The sequence below is a fragment of the Hyperoodon ampullatus genome (assembly GCF_949752795.1).
Source record: "Hyperoodon ampullatus genome assembly, chromosome: 19".
NCBI lineage: Eukaryota > Metazoa > Chordata > Mammalia > Artiodactyla > Ziphiidae > Hyperoodon > Hyperoodon ampullatus.
This window is the reverse complement of record NC_136932.1, coordinates 30,301,298-30,324,504: the sequence shown is the minus strand read 5'-3', so window position 1 is coordinate 30,324,504 and position 23,207 is coordinate 30,301,298. Positions and strand designations below refer to the sequence as shown.

Here is a 23,207-nt window from a genome sequence, read left to right as displayed (position 1 = left end):
GCAGCTATCACCCTTGCACGTGCATGTATGAGTGTGTATTGTACCTGCAACCATCATGCATGTCACGGCATGCATTTTGTATGTGTGGATCCAGACGCCTGAGCTTGTGTACTCGGCTGTGTGCACACGTGTGTGTGCAAGATTTCCTTTCCTGTGTGTGCGCTCGCCATGCACCTGTGTGGGTCTCTGGGAGGACATGCCTCCGTGTGTGTGTGTGCGTGTGTGTGTGTGCACGCGCGCGCGCTCCAGTGCGCAAGTGGCTGGCCGTGTGTCTGTGTGTGGAGGGGGGCCGGGGCCGGGGCCGCCGGGCCAGGCCTGGGCTGGGTGGGCGGGGGCAGCGGCGGCGCGGCGCGGCGCGGGGCGGGCGTTCTCTCCGCGGAGAGTTAGAGTTGTTGCCGAGCTGGGTTCTGGTGACAGCCGGGCGCGGAGCTGGGTGCGCGCCGAGCCTCAGCTTCCCGCCGCCTCCTCGCCCTCCATTCCGCTCTCCCCGCCTTCTCCGGGCCTTGCCGCTGCCACCGCCTTCCCGGGAACGGCAGCCGAGGGCGAGGACGACGGGCCGGAGGGGCCGGAGCGGGCGTGGAGACGCGGGGCGCCTGGGCGTGGGGGAGCGCGCCCGGCCCAGCCCGGGATCAGATAACAGCCGGCGGGGGAGGGGGTGGGTCGGCCGCACGCGCCGCGGGACGGAGGGACGGACGCCAGCCGCGCAGACCGGAGCGTGCGCCCCGCGACCGGGGGCGCCGTCCAGGCGCGCGCCCCCGCCCCGCGACCGGACCGGGGCGATTGGCGCCCCGCACCGACGCTCCCCTCAGCATGGAGCGCCCCCGGGGGCTGCCCTGAGGCGGCGGCGGCGATGCAGGCAGCGCGGCGGCTGCCGGGGCCAGGAACGGCCGCCCGGAGCTCGGAGGAAGCGGAGCGCGCCGCGCCCGGGGCACTGACCGAGGTAAGCGCCGGGGGGCCCGGCTCCAGCTCCTCGCGGGCCCCCTTCCCGGCCGAGCGAGCGCGAGGAGGTGCAGCATTTGGGAAGGTGGGGTGGCGGGGTCTGGTCGACCTCTCGTTTTCTGCTTTTTTTTTTTTTCTTCTTCACCCTCCCTGGTGAGCGTTAGGAGGAAATGCTGACTGCGAGCTTTTCTCCTCTGCCATGTCTCCAGCCACCGCCGCCAGGGAACTTTGCTCCTTGCTAACCTTCGGCTTGGGGGCGCTCCGGGAAACTTTGAGGCGCCCTCGGCCCCCCTCTGGACGCCTCGCACGAGGGGGCTCGGGAGGGAGCGTGAGGAGGCGCTTCCGCAGGCGGCGTCAGTCTTACGAGTGACCTTCCCCGGAGACCCCCCGACCGGGGCGGGGGTGCCGAGCGGGGCGCGGACTACGGGCGGCCCGGAAAATGCCCCCAGGCCCAAAGGCTGCGGGTCCTTGGAGTCGTCCGTCTTTCCCACCTCCTGCGCTCTATTGGAGTAAAGATATTCTGGAAACGGTGTGGTCCTCTGGCGAGTGAGCCAGCCGAGGAGTCCAGCCGCACCTTTTTTCGCTCGTAGAAGTCGGCCTTGATCGCTCAGGGGTGGTCGCTTGGCTGAGAGGCCCCGCGGGTTTCAGGGCCGGGGTCCCCTCACAGTGCTGACGTCTGCTCTGGATGTCCTGGGGCGCGGGGAGGGGCGCGGGGCGGGGGAACCAGCGGCAACTGGGTGGGGAGTTCCTGTGGGGCTTCAGATGGGATTTGAGGCCCCAGTGGGTGTCTGTGCTGCCTGTTCCGATGGAGTGTGCACATGTCATGTGAACATTTTAAAACCTGTGTTCAGAACCGGAGGTCACAGGAAAGTGTCTCTTTGGAGGTGGTCTTTGGTTCTGGGAGGTTCTCCTGCCTCCCCGCGGCCTGGATCTGCTGGGACCGGGGCCACCCTGCTCCCCGTTTCCCCAGCAGCTCTTCATCCGGGAGCCCTACACTGCCTGGGACCTTTGCTCCTTTCTTCTCTGCTCCCCGTGCCCAGGACGGACCCTGGAATAAAGTACTGGGGACCTCCAGCCCCCCATATCCGCGTCGCGGAGCCCGGGTTCGCAGGCTCCGTCTCCGGGGAGCGCAGAGGCGCCCACACGCCGCTGAAATCAGCAGCCGCCTCCTCGAAGGTGCGAACCCAGAAGGCGGTAGCCTCCAGCCTACCCCTCGCCCGCTCCCTAGGTGCAGAGGACGGCCAGGCCCCAGCTGCCGCCCCATTCGGACCTCAGCCTTTGCTTGTGCTCCTCTGCAGCCCCTCATCGCAGGTCTCCGCCCTGGACCGCCACCACGTGGCTGGAGAGCGCCAGGGAGGGGAGAACCCGAGGAGCGGTGGGGGCGTGTGGTCTTTTTGCGGCCAGCTCCTTCCCCCATTGTGAGAAGAGCACCCTCACCGCGCTGGGACCCCCAAAGAAACTCCTCAGCATGATCCACCCCTCAGCCTTCTGGCGGCCCCTCCCCTCCAGCTAGGGGGCCGGGTGTGGGCAGCTCCAGGAGGGGGCCTCGGAAGGGCTCCAGTCATGTGGGCCTCAGACCCCTGAGGGAGAGCAGGGTGCAAGGGGGCAGGGGCTTGCTTGGGCACCCTTGGGGACAAGAAGGGGCCTCCAGCATGCTGGACAACAGGGGAGGTCCCTGCTCTCTACGGGTGTACCGCTGAGCGCATATATTGGGCGGTCTATAGATGTTGGGTGTTGGTACTCACCTGGCAGACCTGAATTCCCAGTCCTGTACTCCCTCCTTGTGCCCCCCTCTCCAGATGAGGGCACGGCAGAGCCCCCTCCCAGCCCTGAAGGGGATGGACCTTCCCTCGGGCAAAGGGGCAGAGCCTAAGTTTGTTGGTCTATCCCTGGACCCCCTCCCACGCCCAATTGCCATGTCAGACCCCCGTCAGGCTTCAGGTTGCTTAGGAGGAGACCCCCTCCTCGAGGTATGTGCCTGGTGGAAGGCTGTTCAGTGAACTGTGCTGTGCTGTGAGGAAAAGGTGCCCAGAGAGGGGCAGGATCTTACCCAAAGCCACACAGCAAGTCAGGTGTTTGAGCAGAAACCTCCACCTAGCTCTCTCCAGGCCAGAGGGCTGCCCTGCCAGGTTTCCTGCCCCAGGGCCATGGTGTCCCTCCTCTCAAGTCTGCCCAGAGCAGGACAAGGTAACACTGGGGGCCCTGAGGCAGTGAAATAATAGTGACAGCAGTGGTAACAGTAACAACACTAACAGTGACAGCAGCGCCCTGCAGTTATGCAGCATTGGGACCAGCTCTGCCTGTGGGCAGTTTCCTCTGGCCTGGCGAGGCCTCCGGTGCCCTGGGCCACGGCTGGCAGCACCAAGCTCGGCACCAGGAGGCCTTGGCACAGCGTCTAGGGTGGAAGCAACTGCATTGTCACTCCCAGCAACCACTGTGGCCCTTGTCTGGCTCCAGGCCGGAGGCTGCTGGAGCCCCCTCGGGGCCCACCTGCTGTCCACTCTCAGGCTCACTGCTCCCAGCTCGGGCTGGGCCGTCCCTCCGACAGGTGCAACTGGCTGTTGCTGGGTCCCGGCTGGGGCTTTTGCTGTGAGTGATGCCTAGGCACACCTGCGCCTGCCCTGGGGCTGCAGCTGGAGCCCTGCCTCGGGCCGGCTGGGAGAGAGGCAGCTCGTGGGCAGCAAGAGGGGTAGAGGCTGGCTGGCCACTTGGAAGGTGTGCGGGGTGTGGGCTCGGTCCACGGGATGGCTGCTCCAGGGGAGTTGGCAGTGTGGCAGGGAGACAGCCAGGGGAAGGCCAGAGATGAAAGAAAGCCAGCCTGAAACTGGGCCGCAGGCAGGGCAGGAGGCCTGGAGGCTTCAGAGGAGCCGTGGGGCTGGGGCTGGGGGTGGGGCTGGCCAGGCAGGAGGGTTTTCCAGAGGATCTGGGGCCGAGGGCAGAACTGGAACCCTCGCTGGGCACTGGCCGAGGGCCCAGCACTCTGCCAGCTGATTTAATTTCCTAATGGTCTGCTAGTGCAGAGGATGGCAGTAGCTCCGTGAGGCCCAGGGAGGCTCTGGGAGAGACTGGAACGCGGCTCGGACCCAGAGCCCGCCTTCCTGCATCCCACAGACAGCCTGCGCAGAATGCATCCGTGTGCCAGGCTGTCTGTGGGGGCTGCCCCCCCTACCACCCCAGGGCTGGTCCCTTACAGGCCCTGGTGCCTGCCTGCCATCCCAGCTCCCAGGTTGCTGTGTCCTCTGGACCTGGTTAAGGCCTGGCATGTAGTAGGTGCTCAGTAAATAATTGGTGGGTCTGTGTCTGGGCTGTTTTCTCTGCTGCTGAGGCCTCACTGGGGGCTGTGGTGGGGCTGTGAGCTCCTGGGGTGGAGGTCCTGGTGCCCTGCTGCTCAGCTGTGGCCCCAGTGCAGTGTCTGGCATACAGAAGGCGCCTAATAAATGGGTGTTGAGTAAATGGAGACCTGGCCCTTGACCTGGCCCCTTCTCTCATTCTTTCGGGGGAGACTTTAGGGCAGACAGCTAGGGTGAGCGAGGCTGGGGGTCTGACTGTGGCCCAGTCACTTCTTCTCTTGGGTCTCAGATTATCATCTGTGAAGTAGGATCAGAGCGCCAGGTGGCGAGGCTTCTGAGAGCACCCAGGATGGGAGAGTGGAAGTGTGCACCTCTGTGCGTGCCTTTGGGGGAGTCTCAAAGAAATGGGGTACGGAAAGGCGGGGCTCCATGAAGGAGGGCACGTGAGCCTCTGCGATGCCAGAGCCTTGATATCTGCCATCCAGTCCAGCCTTCCCTTGGACAGGGGGGAAACTGAGGCCCAGAGAGGGTAGGCGAGGGTTCTATGGGAGAAGAGGGCCTCCCCCTCCTAGTGTGTCAGCTCTACCCCCTCCCCAACCCACTTCCTCCTCTCACCCCACCCATGTTCTGCATCTCTAGGCTTCCTGCCCAGCTGCTGAAGTGGCAGCTGCAAAGGCTGCGTGAGGCTGTGGGCGCCCTGGGGACCCTGGTCCGGCCCCTGATTAGCCTTCAGCCCTGCAGCGCCAGCCATGTTTCCCTTGGCGTGGCCTCGAGGGTCTCGGGGTCTGGACCCTCCTCACCCTGGTCCGCCGGGCCCGCGGTTTGGCCCTGTTGCTGCCTTCACTGCCCACTTCCGCCCAGGCCACCGGCCTCCCTCCCGCGGTGCCTCCGATGCGCCAGGCCTCCTCTGCCTGGGCCTTTGCCCCGTCTGCCCCCAGCTGCCCTCTCCAGAGCTCCACGGGGCCCTCCCTCATGGCTCTCAGCTCTTGCCCAGACGCCGCCCACTCCCCGCGCCTCTCCTGGCTCCCTGGGCAACACAGCAGCCTCCCTTTCCCCACTTCCTTCTCCTGCTTTTCTCTCCGTAGAACTCAACGCCGTCTGCCACGTTATGTTTTATTTTGTTTGTTGTCGATCTCCCTTGGGTGCAGGGCAGGCTCTGTCTCCTGAGCTCCCCTCTGGGGCGGAGCCGGGACCCCTTCAGCTCGCCTGGGGCTGTGGCCCCCACGTTGTGAGGGGCGTCCCCGCTGTGCGCGTGGGCAGCCTGCGGCCCAAGAGGGACAGCCCCAGCCAGAGGCGGCAGCAAGGTGGGGGACAGCGGTTCGGACCCTCTGCCCCCGAAGCCTGCTCACAGCTGCTTGGTGGCTTCCCCAGGAGAGCTGCTGGGCTGGTGCGGGGAGGGGGGTGGCATGTGGAGATAGCGAGGTACCGAGCTCTGTGTGTGTGTGCACGCACGCGTGTGTGTGCGTGTGCGTGTGTGTGAATGGCCGAGGTCACGGAGGGGCTGTGTGCCCCCCACCCTGCCCACCTCCCTCTCCTTCCAGCTGCAGCCCAAGCCCCCCGAGCTGGCGGCTTCAGCCCTGCAATTCTCCAGCACTTAAGGCAAAAATAAATCGCTGCCAGCAGCTGGCGTTCTGGGAGGTAGCAGCCGCGCCACCCCCCTGCCCCCGACCCTGTGCCTGTGGGCTCTTGGTTCCAGGCCAAGCCGGGCCGGGGGTGGGGGGCGAGGAGGACTGGGGGCCCCGCGGGGAGCTGGCTCCATCCGGCCCCTTCGCAGGATGAGAGGTTGGCAAGTCCCAGAGAGCACGGGGCCTGGCTGGGTCGCGCAGCGAGCAGAGGCAGATGGACGCCGGCGACTCCCGAGGGGACGGGGATCCGGGGCAGGTGAGGGGGCTCAAAGGTGGGGCTTCGCAGGGGCCTGGCCCGTGGCCTTGTGGAAGCAGGGTGTGGGCAGGGCCCTGGACCCCCTTGCACAACGCCCTGGGGACCAGCCCCTGGACATGTCTTTCCTTGCTGGCCTCTCCCTTCCCTTCTCGAGAGCCCTAGAGGTCTCTGCCTGGTGAATCTTAGTGACACAGGCCCTGAGGAGGTCAGAATTCAGCATTATTCATGCTTTTGACTCTTGAGTCTGGAGCAGGTACCTGTGCTTTACCCTGTGCCTGGGGCTGGGGGCTGGGAACTGATGGCTGGATTGGGGGAGGGTAAAGAAACCCGTGAACAGACACTTAAGGAAGCATAGCGTTTGTCATATTCCCTTGCTAATTATCACAGTTTTTAATGACAAGAGTGTTACATGCTCACGGTAAAGCATCACAGGATTGTAAGGACAGAAAATGAATTTCTTTTTCTCAAACCTTGTCTCCCCCTCACCCCCACCCCAAAGCTTTATACTCTTGAGGGGACTGTCATTAGAGAACCTTCTAGATTGTCTGAGTGCTTAACAAACATGTGGATGTAGTTTGTGCACACCTGCTAGCAGCTGCAGTGCCCTCTCTCTGTCTCTCTCCCCCTCCCTGTTTCCGTGTTTTCTCATCTTCCCATCCCTGCTGTCCCTGCTGGTGCCCCAGGCCCCATACTCAGGGGCTTCATCCTCTCTCCTTTGATTGACTTGAGGGCTGAGTCAGGGTCTTGGGACCCTAGAATCTTAGCTGTGGAGTCTAGGAAAGCACTCAGCCACCCAAGTTCCTGGGCAATGGGCTCTGAGTCATGGAGTTGTGGCCTCTTTGGGACAGAGAACCTGGAATTGCAGAATTGGCGTGTCTTAGTCCCGGGAGAGGTGCTGGATCTTTGCTGGGGTACCTCCTTCCTCAGACCCCTCAGGAAGCAGTTGGAGAATCCAGATCTCCTGGCTCTGTCTCCAGAAATTCTGGTTCCGAGGGCCTGGGGTGGGGCCTGGGGTGGAGCCTGGGAACGCGCACTTTTCGGTCTCCCCAGCAGTGCAGCCACCACGGGGAGGTCACCCTGCTGCAGCCCAGTCCTTGACCCTGGGCTGGCCCCGTCCCCTCTGGCCTCAGGGACCACCCGGCCCAGCGTGGACAAATACGAGGCTGAGGCCAGTGCTGTGCTCAAGCCCCGCAGGGAAGGCACTGGCCAGGGCGCTCGTCCGAGGTCCTCGGCAGGGGCAGGCCTCTGCTGGGGGCTCGGTCCCCCCACCGACCCACCTCTGAGCTTCCTGTCGGGTGCCAGCACCGTCACTCCTGTCACCTGGTTTGAGAGGAATCGGAAGGACCGTCCCCGCCTGGCTCCACTGAGAGCCCCTGTGGAAAGGGTCTGAGAGGCTAAGTTTGAGAGGGTGTTAGTCACCCCTGTGCTGGTTCCGAGCCTCAGTCTCCCCATGTGTGAAGTGGGCGTGAACATCATGCCCCGTCTGGACATCTGTTTTCTCATCCCTTTTCCACTTCAGCTCTGCGGTCAGGGCAGCCAGGGCAGCCTCCGCTCTCCCTGCCCCCGGCCCCTCTGCCACACAGGCCGGAGGCTCGCCCGTGCCCATCACCTCGGCCTGCTGTGCCTCAAGCTGTCGGGAGCACCTGCCCGGCTGGGGCAGCCAGGTTGCCCCCACCTCCACCCCGGGCCCCAGGAGCCTTCAGGACCACTGGGGGGGGTGCCTCCAAAAGTCCCCGGACAGCTACGGAACGGCCCAGGCCCTCCCTCGGGGCTTCACAGCAGAGGAGACCCGAGCCACCCTCTTCCTTTCCTCTGCCGGCCCTGCCAGCTAGAGCCTTGCTGCACCTGCGGGGTCTGGCTCCAATCCTACAGCAGATGCCCCAGCCCTGAGGCTCCAGAGCCCGGTGACCAGGCTCTGGGTCCTGTCCTGACCCAGCTGCCCTCCTGGTGGGCCTCAGGGGTCCCCCACTCACCCTGCCACAGATCAAGCACTGGTGGATGGGGAGTGGAGGGGGAGAAGCACCCCTGGGAGCTGTGACCCGAGCCTTTGGCCTCAGTCTCCTCCTCTGGGAACTGGGGACACGAGGGGAGGTGGTTGAACAAAACCACACACCTGACACGTCTGCACTGCCCTGCGAGGGGCAGCCGTCCTATGGGGTGGTCCATCAGCTAGGTCTAGAGGAGAACACAGAAGTGGGATGACAGGGGGAGCGGGTGGGGTCTGTACTACTTTCTTTCATACCAAGTCACCACAAACTGAGGGGCTTAAAACAAAACAGATGATTGTCTCTCAGTTCTGGGGGCCAGAGTCCAAAATCAAGATGTTGGCAGGGTTGCTTCCTTCGAGAATCCACCCCGGGCCTCTCTCCCGGCTCCCGTGGCTGCTGTGACCCTTGGGGTTCCTTGGCATCCCTCCAGTCTGCACTTCTGTCTTCACGTGGCCTTCTGCTCCCTGTGTCTTCTCCCCTCTCATGAGGACACTTGTCATTGGATTGAGGGCATCCTTATCCAGGATGGTCTCATCTCCACATCCTTTGTTATACCTGCAAAGACGCTTTATCTAAATAAACTCAGGTTCAGAGGTCCTGGGTGGACATATATATTTTGGGGGAGCCATCACTCATCCCATTACACATGGTCAACCTGGATACGCTGCCCTGTGTCTTGACTTCTTTTTTAAGAAAAAAATATTTTTTAGCAACATATCTTGGAGACACAAGCATATACGGTATGCTTGGTCTGTGCTGCTTACCAGCTGTGTGTCCTTGGGCAGATTGCTTGACTGTTCTGTGTCTCAGTTTGCTCATCTGCAAAATGGAGGCGTTAACGGTTCTTCCCCCCCCATCAGGCTGCTGGGAGCGATCAAAGGAAACGCACAGGAGAGGCGTAGTAGACGACCCCTTTGATTAGTACATCAATCAGCAGAATGGTTTTAAGGTCTGCCCAGTATTCCCTGCATTGGGCTGCATTTCTGTTCAGTGAGCCTGCTTCGTTCCGGGGCACCTCCAGCCCTTGGCTGTTATCTCATGTAACGCTGCTATGATCACCTGGGTACTGAGGTCCTTGTGTCAGCACTGTCCAAGCAAAAAGTCCAGAAGCGGCCCTGCTGGGTCGGAGGGCTTGTGCCTTTGTAGCTTTTAGAGCTACCACCACTGCGCCCTCCAGGGGAGGTCCCCACCCCTTGGAGAGTTGAGCGTGCCTGGGTCCCGCCGTGGCCTCCACTGCCTCTGTTTTAGAGCCAGTGGAGTGTTTTTTCCTGTTGAAACACCTTTCTGTCATTCCCTTCCTGGCAGCTGCCAGCTCCTGCAGAGCGGTTATTTCCCTGACCTTTGCCCTCCCCCAGGTTGAGGTCTTTGGGAGTTGGGTGGGTGCCCCTGCCATATGCGGGGCCCTTTCTCATCCTGTTGGGTCCTCATGGGTAGCCCCAGGGATGGGGAGCAGCTGCCCTATTTCCAGACGCCAACACTGAGCCTCAGAGAGATCGCATAGCAGCCCAGCCCATCTCTAGCAGTCCGTCTGCGCCTGGAGCCCGAGGGGCCTCCTCAGGTGTCTTGGTTTCCCTGCAAGCTTCCCTGGTGGCACAGTGGTTAAGAATCTGCCTGTCAAGGCAGGGGACACTGGTTCGACCCCTGGCCCGGGAAGATCCCACATGCCGTGGAGCAACTAAGCCCGTGCGCCACAACTACTGAGCCTGCGAGCCACAGCTACTGAGCCCACATGCCACAACTGCTGAAGCCCGTGCGCCTAGAGCCGGTGCTCTGCAACAAGAGAAGCCACCGCAGTGAGAAGCCCACGCACCGCAACAAAGAGTAGCCCCTGCTCGCTGCAACTAGAGAAAGCCTGCACGTAGGAACGAAGACCCAGTGTAGCCAAAAATAAATAAATAAATAAATTTATTAAAAAAACAAACAAAAAAACCCCCCAGCCCTCTCCTCACTGGAGGGAGAGGGCTGGGTTTCACCCTTGCTGGCCCCCCTGCCCAGGCCCCATCCCTGGGCCACCAGGCAGAGTCTGTCTGGAGATGGCTGGTGTGCTGACAAACCACCGTGATACCCTGGCCTGAGGCCATGTGCCCCGGGGGCCTGGGTGTCCTCGGCCCCCTCCCTTGGCTTCTGGCAACCATCAGGATATTTTGGGGGCTTCAGCAAAATGCCCGCCTTGGTGGTGAATTCAGCAGCCTGTGGTGTCACTGGGTGCCTTTATTTCTCAGGAAGTGCCACGATGTTTCACTGAGACTTGGCACCCAAAAGAATAATGAAAATGACTGTTTACTTGGTGTCTTCTGGTGCCAGGCACTGCGCTCCGTGCTTTCCCGAACATCATCTCATTTAATTCTCAAAACGTACTGGCCGGGAGCGGAGCAGGGATTGAGAGGTGGGGTCCTGAGGGAGGCAGGCGGCCAGACTGGGGAGCCCCACGGCTGGGCCCCCAGTGCCTCCAAAGGCACAGAGGCCTTTAAGAAGGGCTCTCCCTTGAGGGCAGGCCGAGACCTGGGCTGAGGATCTGGGAGGTGCAGTGTTGGGCATGCGCCAGGTTAGCCTGGATTGAAATGGGGCAGCCCCCCATGCCCCCCTGCTGTGTGACTCCAGGCAAGCAGCTTCACCTCTCTGAGCCTCACTTCCCTACTCTGAGAAATGGGGCCAAGCCTGCCCCGTTCAAACTGTGATTGTGTGTGCCCGGTGTTAGAACTGTTTCAGAAGTCTAGATGATGGAGGGGGGTTCTCAGAGTCCCGTCCACTTTACAGGTGGAGAGACTGAGGCCCCAAGGAGGCAGGGACTGAATGACCTGCCACCCTCCATCCCCTGTGACCTCAGCCACAGGACATGGGGCTGGTCCAGTCTCCCTCGTTTTTACCCTCACAGGACTAGGATAGAAAGACAGACCATTATTTGAGTGCCTCCTCTGTACTGGGAGGCTCATGCAAGTGTAAGATTTAGGCCAAGGCCCTGCTAAAGTTCTCGGTGTGAGGGTCATGCCCCCTCTGTCCATTTCTTAGGCAGTGGTGGGGCTCACATCTGTCCGTGAGCCCCGTGTCCCGGGAGCACCCTCCCCCCCAACTCCCGTGGCTGCGTTGTGGGCTCGCTGGGCTTTCCACAGACCTGCACGCGAACCTTTGCTGCTTGGGGAGACAGCAGGGCCACCGATTCACTCACCGCTCGACTTTGGACCCGGGGGAGATGCATCCGCATGGCCTGAGCGAAGTCTCTGCAGAAGTGGGGATGCTGGGGCTTGTGGAGCAGAGAAGGTGCCCCAGGGGAGGGGCTCTGGCCTGGCCCAGCAGGAGACCTCCTAGGGTGAGTGTCCAGCCAGTGGACCTTAGAGAGCCCTTCAGAACCACCCCTGGTGCCCTGGTCCTCCGCCATCTGCCTCCTGAGCCCACCTTATCCCTCCTGGACATGTAGGAAACCAGACTTAAAGGACGTGAGCCCCTGAGTCCAGTTGCAGCCTGCACTGCCCTGGGGCCTCATGGACCCCTCTCTTGCTTCCAAGCTTAGGTCTCTGGCCCCAGACCTCCCCCCTTTCCACCCAGAACCTGCCCTCTTGGTCCCGGGGCCCTGCCTCCTGAGACTCTCCAGGGTCCTGGAGTCTCTGCTGACAGTGTGGCCTCCTCATTACTGAGAAAGTCAAAGGAGAACCTTGCAGCTCCCACCTCCCGCCACCTGCATCCCCTCACCATGCCTCCATCCCTTTCCTGTGGATGGATTGTTGTCCCTCACGGCCACTTGGCCCGTCTGCCTTCACCTACCCAAGGCCGTTGCTGTGGTGGCTCCCTCTCCCTGCTCGCCCCTTCCCTACACCCTGCACCTGTCCCTTCCAAAGGGGATCACGGAGGGCCTGCCATGGGCTGGCACTTCCTCCAAGCACCAGGACACACCAGGGGACAAAGCAAAGCCCTGCCGGCATCCATCTGCAGTAAAAAATCTCAGTAAACTAGGAATAGAGGCAAACTTTCTCAACTTGATAAAGGCACCTACAAAAATCCTGGAGCTGACATCATACTTAACGATGAGAAACTTGGCTTTCCCACTAGGATCAGGAACAAGGCAAAGAAGTCCTCTCTCACCAGTGCTTTTCAACATCGTACTGGAAATCCTGGCTGATGAGATAAGACAAGAAAAGGAAATAAAAGGTATACACATTGGGGAGGAAAACACAAAACTGTCTCTATTCACGAATGACATGATCATCTATGTAGAAAATATGAAAAAATTGACAAGAAAACTCCAGGAACTAATAAGCAGTTATAGCAAGGTTGCAGGATACAAGGTTAATGTACAAAAGTCAATCACTTTCCTATATACCAGCAGTAAAGAAGTGAAAAGTGAAATCTAAAATTAAAATCACAATACCATTTCTATTAGCACCCCCCCCCCAAATAAACCACTGAGGTATAAATCCAACAAAACCCTGATGAATGAAATCAAAGAAAAACTAAATAAATGGAGAGATATTCCATGTACATGGATAGGAAGACTCAATATTGTCAGACATCAGTTATCCCCAACTTGATCTATAGATTCAATGCATTCCCAATCAAAATCCCAGAAAGTTATTTTATGGATATCGACAAACTAATTCTAAAGTTTATATGGAGAGGCAAAGGACCCAAAACAGCCAACACAGTACTGAAGGAGAAGAACAAAGTTGTAGAACTGACACTAACTGACTTAAGGACTTACTATAGGGACTTCCCTGGTGGTGCAGTGGTTAAGAATCCGCCTGCCAATACAGGGGGCATGGGTTCGAGCCCTGGTCCGGGAGGATCCCACATGCCACGGAGCAAATAAGCCCATGTGCCACAACTACTGAGCCTGTGAGCCACAACTGCTGAGCCTGCATGCCACAGCTACTGAAGCCCATGTGCCTAGGGCCCGTGCTCCACAACAAGAGAGGCCACCGCAATGAGAAGCCTGCGCACTGCAACAAAGACCCAACACAGCCAAAAATAAATAAATTTTTAATAAATAAATTTATTTTTAAAAAAAGACTTACTATAAAACTACAGTAAACAAGACAGTGTGGGGTTGGCAACAGAGCAGACAAGATCAATGGAGCAAAGTAGAGAGCCCAGAAATAGACACAAATATAGTCAACAGATCGCTGACAAAGAAGCAAAGGCAACACAGTGGAGCAAGGATACTCTTTCAACAAATGGTGCTGGAAGAACTGGATGTCCACACACAAAGAAGTTAATCTAAACACAGACCACACACCCTTCACACGAATTAACTCAAAATGGTTCATAAATGTAAATGTAAAGCACAAAGCTATGAAATTCCTAGAAGATAGAGTAGGAGAAAACCTCGATGACCTTGGGTATGGATATGCCTTTTTAGATACAATATCAAAGGCATGATCTATGAGAGAAATAATTGACAAGCTGGACTTCATTAAAATTAAAAACTTCTGCTCTGGGAAAGACAATGTTGAGAGAATTAGAAGACAAGCTACCGACAGGGAGAAAATATTTGCAAAAGACACATCTGATCAAGGGCTGTTATCCAAAATAAAGAACTCTTGAAACTCAACAATAGAGAACAAATGACAAACAGACAATAGGAAAAAATGGGCCAAAGATGTGAACAGACACCTCAACAAAGAAGATATACAGATGGCAAGTAAACATATGAAAAGTTGCTCTAGAGACTTCCCTGGTGGGCCAGTGGTAAAGAATCCACCTTCCAGTGCAGGGAACGTGGGTTTGATTCCTGGTCAGGGAACTAAGATCCCACATGCCACAACTACTGAGCTTGTGCACATCAACGAGAGAGCCCGCGTACCGCAAACTACAGAGCCTACGTGCTCTGGAGCCCGCGTGCCACAACTAGAGAGAGAAAAACCTGCACGTCACAACTAGAGAGAAGCCCATGTGCCACAGAGAGAGATCCTGCATGCTTCAACGAAGATCCCGTGTGCCGCAACTAAGACCCAATGTGGCCAAATAAATAAATATTAAAAAAAAGAAGAGATGCTCCACATCATTTGTCAGCAGGGAAAGGTAAGTTAAAACAACAGTAAGATACCACCACATACCTTTAGAATGGCTGGTGAGGATGTGGAGCAACAGGAACTCACCACTGCTGATGGGAATGCAAAATGGGGCAGTCGCTTTGGAAGACAGTTTGGCAGTTTCTTACAAGACTAAACATACTTTACCGTATGACCCAGCAACCCTAACTCTAACCCTTGGTATTTACCCAAGGAAGCTGAAAACTTATATCCACACCAAACGCTGCAGGCAGATGTTTATAGCAGCTCTATTAGTTATTGCCAAAACTTGGAAGCAACCAAGGTGTCCTTCAGTAGGTGATGGATAAATAAACCGTGGTCCATCCTGACAGTGCGGTATCTTTTAACACTAAAAAGAAATGAGCTGTCAAGCCATGGAAACACATGGAAGAACCCTAAATGCGTATGACTAAGTGAAAGAAGCCAGTCCTAAAGGGCTACATGCTGTGCGATTCCAGCTATATGATATTCTGGAAAAGACAGAACTATGGAAACAGCAGGCAGATCAGTGGTTGCCAGGGGTGGAGAAGGGGAGATGGACAGGCAGAGCACGGGATATTTAGGGCAGTGAGCTGTTCTGTGTGACACTGTCACGGTGGATACAAGTCTTTGTACATTTGTCCAAACCCACAGAAACTACAGCACCAAGAGTGAGCCCCGGGGTAAACTGTGGACTTCGGGCGATGCTGACCTGTCAACACAGGTTCACTGATGGCAGCGAAGGTCCCGCTGTATTGATGGCTGTTGCCAGTGGGAAATCGGGGTATGTGGGAAATCTCTGTGCCCTCCCCTCAGTTGTTTTTTTTTTTTTTTTTTTTTTTTTCCGGTACGCGGGCCTCTCACTGTTGTGGCCTCTCCCATTGCAGAGCACAGGCTCCGGATGCTCAGGCTCAGCGGCCATGGCTCACGGGCCCAGCCGCTCTGCGGCATGTGGGATCTTCCCGGACCGGGGCACGAACCCGTGTCCCCTGCATCGGCAGGCGGACTCCCAACCACTGCGCCACCAGGGAAGCCCTCTCCCCTCAGTTTTGTTGTAAACCTAAAACCGCTCTAAAAACCACTCTTGAGAAAAAAAGAGAATCCCTGCCCTCACATGTCCATGGGCAACTGAGCATAGACTCCTGAATTAGTGAGCAGGGAACATGTGAGAGGGTAGGGCCGTCTGAGCAGAGACCCTCATGGAGCTGGGGAGGAGCTGGCCGGGGTCTGGCAGGCTGCAGCTGGGCTCGTGTCTCTTTCACGTGTCTCCTCATAAAAGTGGATCGCAGTGAACCAAGGTGATCTGTGTCGAGGGGCTGAGCCCCCCGAGCCCCGGGTCCCTGGGCGTGCCGTGGGAGTCACGCCACCCACTCGGGGTCCCAGTGGAGCCGTGGGAACCCCGGGGTCCCGCAGGCCTGGCACACAGTAGTTGCTCAGTGTGTGCTCAGTTGAGGGGCACAGATGTGGACGTGTGTGTGCCCAGCAGGCATGGACTCCCCAGGGAAGGGGGGGGTCTGCCTGCTGCTGGGAGGACAGAAAGGCTGGCAGGGGACAGGAGCCCCTCCCTCTGCACCCCACAAAGGCGGCAGCTGCTCCGGGTGGGAGGCGGGGGCACAGCTGATGCCCCACCCCCTAATCAGCGTGTCAGTTCCGAGGGGCCTGCAGGAGCTCCCATCAGGGCTGTGCCGGTGGCTGGATATGGAGGGAATCCCAGCCACCTGGTTCCCCTTGGTCTGGGGGCTGGTGCTGCAGGAGTGGAGGGTCTCATGGACCCCCACCCTCCTTTCTGTGCCCCTTCTTACAGCACAGCATCCTCAGGGGGTGGAGCCCAAGCACGTGGGTTCAGAGGGTGGGCCTGGGACCAGCCGTGTAGGTGGGGTCAGGCCGTCTGAATGGCAGACCGTGTAGACGGGTGTGGACAGTGCGGGGTGCTTGGCTGTGTGTGCTGCGGCCGTGCAGGACCCTGACTGTGTGGCAGGCGCGTGTCTGAGTGTGTAAGCGGGCATGAGGAGTGTGTGCGCTTTGCGCTGTGACCAGTGAGGTGGGTATGACCGATGGCACAGGTGGGGAAGGGCCGTGCCGCCCCGTGCGCTGCTTTGACCCTCGGTAACTTTTAGGTCCCCGTGTCTTTCGTTGTCTCCTGTCCCATCACTCTGCTCCCAGCGTCTCCCCGGCTCATGGGTTCTATGGCTCCCCTGTCACCCCGCCTCAGGATCCCCCCGACCCCCCTGCTGGAGGAAGAGTGTGGGCTTCAGGGTCTCAGGAAAGGACGTTCCTGGAAGCTCGTGCTGCTTTGGACTTCGGTGGATGTTGACACATTGCTTTCCTGTGGTGACCCCAGAAGGCGCCAGTACTCTCTTTACCCCCGTTTACAGAGGAAAGCATGAGGCTCAGAAAGGTTACGGGATTTTCTGGGGCCCAAGGTGCTCCTCTGAGCCTGTCTGGGAGTGTGGCTGTGGCTGATGGGGCAGCCGTCAGAAGCCCAGCTTCAGGGCCCCACGCGGTCTGCCCCCGCATCGCTGGCTACTCGCAGGGCTGGCCCTGCTCACCCCCGCCCCTCTGCCACCCTTCCTTGTGGGCACAGAGTCTCTGCGACTCCCTGCCTTTGTGCAAGGCCTGGAGTGCCTTTTCTTCCTTGCTTATGGGGCCGTCACTGTCCGATGGCCATCAATCTGGTGCTGGGACCCTGAATGCCCCTCTGGGGGCCTCAGACCCCTGTCTGGGTTGACCTGCCAGTAGGAGGTGGAGGCTTGAGTGGCGGGAGACTGGTGGACCCTGGGCCGTTAGGGCCCCTTCAGCCCTCCCTTCCATAGCTGATGGCTGAGTGCCCACTTGGCCAGGTGCCGGGCTTGTCCCTACCACCCATTATACAGATGAGGCTTCAGAGGCCGGGAGTGCAGCCCCCACGCACCTACTACTCCACCTTCCATCTGCCACGCCGAGCACTGAAGGCCCTGCGTTTGGGCCAGGATGTGGCTTCCCAAAGCTCGGGGCCGGGGGTGCCACCGAGGGTCAAGGGGACCATCCCCACCGAGAGTCAAGGGAGCCGTCCCCACTGCAGGGCATTGCCGGTCACTAGTGCTGGCCTCCCCTGCCACCCCACAGGCAGAACAGAGAAGGGGGTGGGGTCTGGGCTGCAGCCCACACGGTCTCCAATGTTCAGAGGCCATCCTCCTGTGCCTCGGTTGCCTCCGATGTCAAAGCAGGACTCTCATGAGGCTTAAATGAAAGCATCCAGGTAAAGTCCCCGGGTTCCAGGTAGGCGTGTGGTAGGTGCCCAGAGAGCATGCGCACTCCTTACCGCCATCTGCCCTTGCTGCGCCCGGCCCTGTGCTGGGTGACAGTCAGATCTAGAGGCTCAGGACTCCAGGCTGGGGGTGAGGGGTACGTAGTGTGGTCGCTCTTTGGGCCCCCGTGGCCAGGCCCAGGCCGAGGTGTTGCTCAGAGGTGCCAGCTGCCCTGGCCTTGGAGTCGGGTGGGGTGAGGGTCTGTTTGGCTGTCAAGTGCTCGCTGAGGCCGGAGCACACCTGGACAGGCCCATGGGCAAGGCAGGGACACCAGGGCTCAGAGGGGGGCTGCCAGGTGCGTGAGACACACAACCAAGGAGTCAGAGTTGGAATTGGAACTCAGAACTGGCACCCCGCAAAGCCCGTGCAGCTCTGTGGTTCAGCAGGTGGGCTGCTTCGTGCTTTGCAGACGACGTGAAAGCCAACGCCATGACCACTTGCTGAGGGCTTCTCGTGTGAAGGCCTTGTGCTGGGCGCCACATCTTGCGTGCCCACCCCACCCTCAGAGGGCCTGCTGGTGCCTGTCTTACGGATGAGGACACAGGAGCTGGGAGGTGGCCTCACTGCCCTCCGGAGCTTAGCTGGCTCCGTTCCCAGGGTCTCAGGAGAAGCCAGGGCCAGGGGATGCCCAGGGGGTGGAGGTCGGCAGGGGCTTCCCAGAGTTCCCTGCTCTAATGCTGATGTGGCCAGGCGAGGGGCACCTTCTCTGTGAGGGTGATGACCAGAGGTCAGCGCTAGGATTTGAGGGCCCTTCACACTCGTCCCTGTGCTGGTAGCTGGGTCCTTGGAGGTACCAGAACCAGGCAAGCTGCCCTCCCCTGGTGTCTGGAAGGTGGGCTGGGCGTTGAGGCAGGGCCGCCTCACAACGTGAAGGGGCCCCACATGGCTTCTGCTTCAGGTAGCAGTGGGGACTGACTGCCCTGAGCCATCCTCATCCCCCTGGGGCTGTTCCCTGCAAGCGTCAGGGGGGGTCGCGCAGGGCATGGATTGGAGCACATTATCAGTCAGCGTCACGCATCTGGCTTCCGTTCCTGGCTGTGTGACCCTGGGCAAGTCACTTCACCTCTCTGAACCTCAGTTTCCTCTTCTGTAAAACAGGAATCATAATGATGCCCACCTCATAGGGCTGCTCTGGGACTCAGTTAGGGAGGTCAAATGCTGCGCAGTAAAAGCCCAGGCTTTGCGGCTGCTTGGCTGCGTTTAGTCCCCAGTTCTGCATCCTACAGGCTGTGTGGCCTTGGGTAAGTCACTTCAGCTCTCCAAACCTCAGTTTCCTCACCTGTCAGATGGGGGCAACTGCAGACTCTTCCTTACAGGGCTTTCTCAGGGCACAGGGAGGCAGGTAGGGCAAAGCCCCTGTAGATGTGAGTGCAGGCCCGGCCCAGGCTCTTGAGCAAGGGTGTGGGCACCTCGCACTTCTGCCTGACGCAGCCCGTGTCGGGGTCTCAGCTCCTGGCTGCTCGCGGGGCGCGGAGCACTGGCGGTCTCATCCCTGTGCACGCTGTCTGATGAGATATAAATAGCGTGCAATGTTTGCGAGCGAGATAGGGAAGCGTCTGGCCGGGCCCTCCCTCCCCACCCAGCAGAGGCAGCGAGGCTGGCGAGCTGGCCGCGGGGATGGGAAGGGGATAGGAGCTCGTGAATAAATCATCACACGACCTGGGCTAATGCACTGGCCACGAGGCAGCGCGTGCAGTTAGTGTGTTAACTGTCCAGAGAGGGTGACTGTGTGTGGCCCGGCCCAGTGCCCGCTGATCTGCAAAGTGCCCGGTGTCTAGGATGCCCTCTTCCGGGGCTTGGTGAGTCTGCAGAGCGGGGGGCCCACCCAGTCCCTGACTGCTGCCATCCTGGGTGGGCTCCCCGGGACTCTGAAGGGACCCCCCACACCAGGGGCTGTCTGCCCGCTGGGTCCTGGGACCTGGGTCCTGGCTGTGGCAGCCCTCGCTGGGTCGGGACAGGTGGGCCGGGTTGCGGTGGGAGCCGTGAGCGGAGGCTGGGGCTGAGCCTCACCCTCACAACCCGCCAGCTCCTTCCCTTCTTTGTGTTCAGTGGTTTGATTTTTTTTTTTTTTCTTTTGAAGCAAGGCTGCCCCAGCTCAGCCAGTTACCAAGGTGACCAGACCATCTCCACCACCACACGGCCACGGCCAGGGTTGGGTGAGGGGCTTCGGTGCGTGCACACGCACGTAGCCTGAACATGTGTGCATGCCTGTGCCATACCTTGTGCACACGTGTGCGCACACACAGCTCGCACGTACGCATACACATGTGCAGGAGCAGGCGCACGGAGACTCACCCCATGTGTCCATCCTCGGCATGACGTAGGCACAGATGCATTCTCGTGAGGACACAGCCCACGTGCCTTTGCGTGTGTTCCCGTGGGGGAGCAGGGACGCACAGACATGCGCTGCCCGGTGTGAGCAGCAGGCTGCCAGCTTCGTACCTTGTGCCCTGGTCTCTGTGTGAGTGCCGCCTGCGGCTGCACAGCTGTGGGATGAAACACAGCATCCAGACTCCAGGCCACTGCAGCCCCGCCTCCCGTGGCACCCGCTTCCCGCTGATGCCCCTCCCTGGTCACCTCTCCGGGTTCACCTCCCAGGTAAACTACCTGCCCCCAAATCCTTGACTCAGAACCTGTTTCTGGGGAAACAAAGTGAGGCCAGGTGTGTACGTACCACAACGCTCCTGGAATAACACGTACCCACACCCCAGGCCGTGTGTCCATGCAGGATGTGTTCACCCACGAGCACGTTTGTGTGCTGGACCCGGCTCTGCGCCCTGTGCGTAGACTAACAGCTGTACTAGGCAGGCAGTAGAATTGGGCCCCTTTTACAGATGTGGAAACTGAGGCAGGCATTAGTCATGTAAACACGTGCCTTAGAGGTGGAGGAGGGCAAGCTGGAGCTGGCGGAGGTCGGGACCAGGTGTGGGGGTGTCCCACCGGCCCCCAGCCGCTGGTGGTGCTGGCGTGAAGGTGAAGGCGGGAGCAGCCCCACCATTCCCCCGGCTTCTGGCCATGCACCCCGGCCACTGGGTGCACACAGCCTCTCCAGGACTCCCTGCCTGAGGACGGCGCAGCCCCAGGCACTGACTGGCCTGTGGCCTTGGGGCACTGCATTCTCTCTCTGACCCTGTTGCTTCCTCTTCGGGAAGTGTCTCATAGGATTGTTGAGAGGGGCACACAGTTGGTGCTAAATAAAAGCTCCAGGTGTGAGAAGACTTTTCCTGGGGCTCTCAGTGGCCACCCTTCCTGCTCTTGGGGCAGAGACCTGCTGCTCACACCCCCTGCACCAGGAACCATCCCCCCGCAAATATGCCTCCTCTTCCTGGGCGCAGGCTCAGAGAGGGCTGGTGGCTCAAGCCAAGGTCACACAGCACAGCAGGGCCTAATAGGATCCAGACACCAGGCCCCTGCCCCACCAGTCTTGGGCTCTCAGCAGCCCCTGCCTTCCCGCAGCACCAGTTAGCCATGAGGGAGGGGCAGCCAGGCAGAAGGCTTCCTGTAGGAGGTGGTCCTGAGCCCCTTGGAGAGACCGTGGTTTCTCCTGGAGACATCAGGGCCAGACATGTGTGGTCAGTTCCCGGGTCTCTGTTCCCATGGCCCTGAATCTGGGTTCAGATGATTCCCACCCAGCTCTGGGTGGACCAGCTTTGTGGCCCTGGGCATGGCGCTCACCCTCTCTGAGCCCCAGTCTGTTGCGACTGTCCGAAGGAAGCATAGTGTGAGCTGAGGTAGCACGTGTCACAGTGTTCATGTGTATAGTTCAAGTTGTGGGGTTGGAAAAACGTGTGTGGCATTGAGGTCACAAGCGTGGGAGGCTGTGGTGGGTCAAAAGGTCAGGCGCCCTCCAGCTTGGTGCTTTACCACACTGAGCCTCGGTCTCGTGCAAGGCAGGAGGTGGAAGTGTTTCCTCTGAAAGCCATTTCTGGGATGTGGATTGTTATTGCTGCTGGCAGATGAGAAAGAGGAGGCTCGGGTGCCCCCATTGGCCGTCAGGCTGTGTGTCCCAGGCAGGATGGCTCTCCCTCTGAGTGCTCCCTCCCCTGTCACCTTCTCTCCCTTCTGGCACATTCGGCTCCGTCCCCACTGCCCTCCCTTGAGTCCCTTGAACACATGGAGCAACATTCCAGCCTCAGGGCCTTTGTCCTTGCTGTTCCCACATTCTCTCCTTTTGAGGCCCCGAGTCAAATGTCACCTCCTCGGAGAGGTCTTCCTATGCCCACCCTGTCTCTGGAATGACGTGGGTTCTTTTCTCCCCGGCATGTTTTTTGTCTGCCTTGTCCCACTTGGATCTCGGCCCTGAGCACCGTGTCTGCACATAGTGGAGGCCCAGTAGGTGTCCACTGAGTGAGTGAATGCCGAGTGCGGGTGGAGGCCCCAGGCCTTGGCATTGCTGCCGGAGCCGAGCTGGCAAGGGGACCCTGGGTGGAGTGGTGGGTCGTCCGGAAGCCCACCCTGTTTTCCCAGACTCCTGATCTCAGAGCACAGCCTCCAGCCCATGCCAGGGTGAACCCCAGCCCTCAGAGGTCTGTCAGGCCCTCCCAGTGAATCTTCTGTTCCCAGAATAAAGCCAGATTTACACAGTGAGGAGGGGAAGAGGAGGGAGGCTGAGAAAACAACTGTCCCTGTGCTCCCCCAGCAAGCGGCCGGGGGTCAGGCCATGTTCTGCCTGGCCTTTGCCAGGCAGGCCTCATGCTGGGCCCAGCCTGCTGTGAAGCTAGGCAGCCCCTGGCTGGGAGGGCTTCTTAGGAAGGAGGTGGCTGGATGCAGAGGGACAGAGGCAGGACCCCTGGATGCTGGGCTTGGAGCCGTGGCTCATAGCCTGGTGACTGTGGACACAGTGCTCTTTTCCGTGACTTACTTCCTCCTTGGTCAGAGACGCTTGGGCCATCTCACCTGGAACATTCTCGGATGCAATGCCAGGCACTCAGCAGAAGCTAGGCATTTGGTTCCAGGGGTCCAAGAAAGATGTGGGGACCTGGCAAGGGGCAGCAGCAGCTCCAGGGAAATCTTGGAAGGCTTCTTGGAGGAGGCATCCTTTGAGCTTGAAAGATGAAAGGCAGAGAGGGGCTTTCCATGGTGAGGGGCCAGCTCATGCTGAGGCTCGAGGTGTGGACATTCCTGAGACGTCACCCACTGAGGATCGCAGGATCACACGATCATTCCTACCATGTCCTTTTCTCTTGTTGATTTATAAGAACCCTTTATATATTAAGTACATCAATCCTTTTCATAACAAACATGTTATCATTTACCTTTTATTTAGCTTATAGTGGGTTTTGATAAGCAATATCATAAATATTTTTATGTTGGCAAATTTTCCAGCCTTTTTTTTCATGGTCTTTCTTGTCCCAGGATGTTTCTTGTCACTATCTCAGGTCCATGCTCTCTTCTGCACACTTAGAAAATGTCTGAGGCTTGAATTAACTTGAAGCTTGAAAAATTACAGCTGTAAGAAAAATAGACACCATGGTGCCTTTGCTCACTGGGTCCCTCCCATCCTGTCCATCTGGTCTCTCCTTCCTGCTTGGAGGTAAGGTCCAGTCCAGGCCCTCCAGGGACCGGTGGCCCCTCTTCAGAGTGAGTCAGGGGCTCAGAGATGTGATGAGGGGAGGGCGTGGGGGACCAGGAAATTTCCAGCTCCTTGTACTAACTTGATGAAACCCCATCATGACCTCATCGACAGATAACATTTATTTATTTTTTTTTTTGCGGTACGCGGGCCTCTCACTGTTGTGGCCTCTCCCGTTGCGGAGCACAGGCTCCGGACGCGCAGGCTCAGCGGCCATGGCTCATGGGCCCAGCCACTCCGTGGCATGT

At 59.1% G+C, this 23,207-nt stretch overlaps 1 protein-coding gene across 1 annotated transcript in view; it reads left to right on the top strand.

The window, feature by feature from the left end:
- Window positions 1-850: 850 nt before the first annotated feature.
- The window catches only part of KCNJ12 (potassium inwardly rectifying channel subfamily J member 12), a gene marked incomplete at its 3' end in the record, with an annotated part of 33,645 nt that continues 11,288 nt past the window's right edge, over window positions 851-23,207 (top strand). The window contains exon 1 of the mRNA XM_079725647.1: window positions 851-940. The remainder of the gene's footprint in view (window positions 941-23,207) is intronic.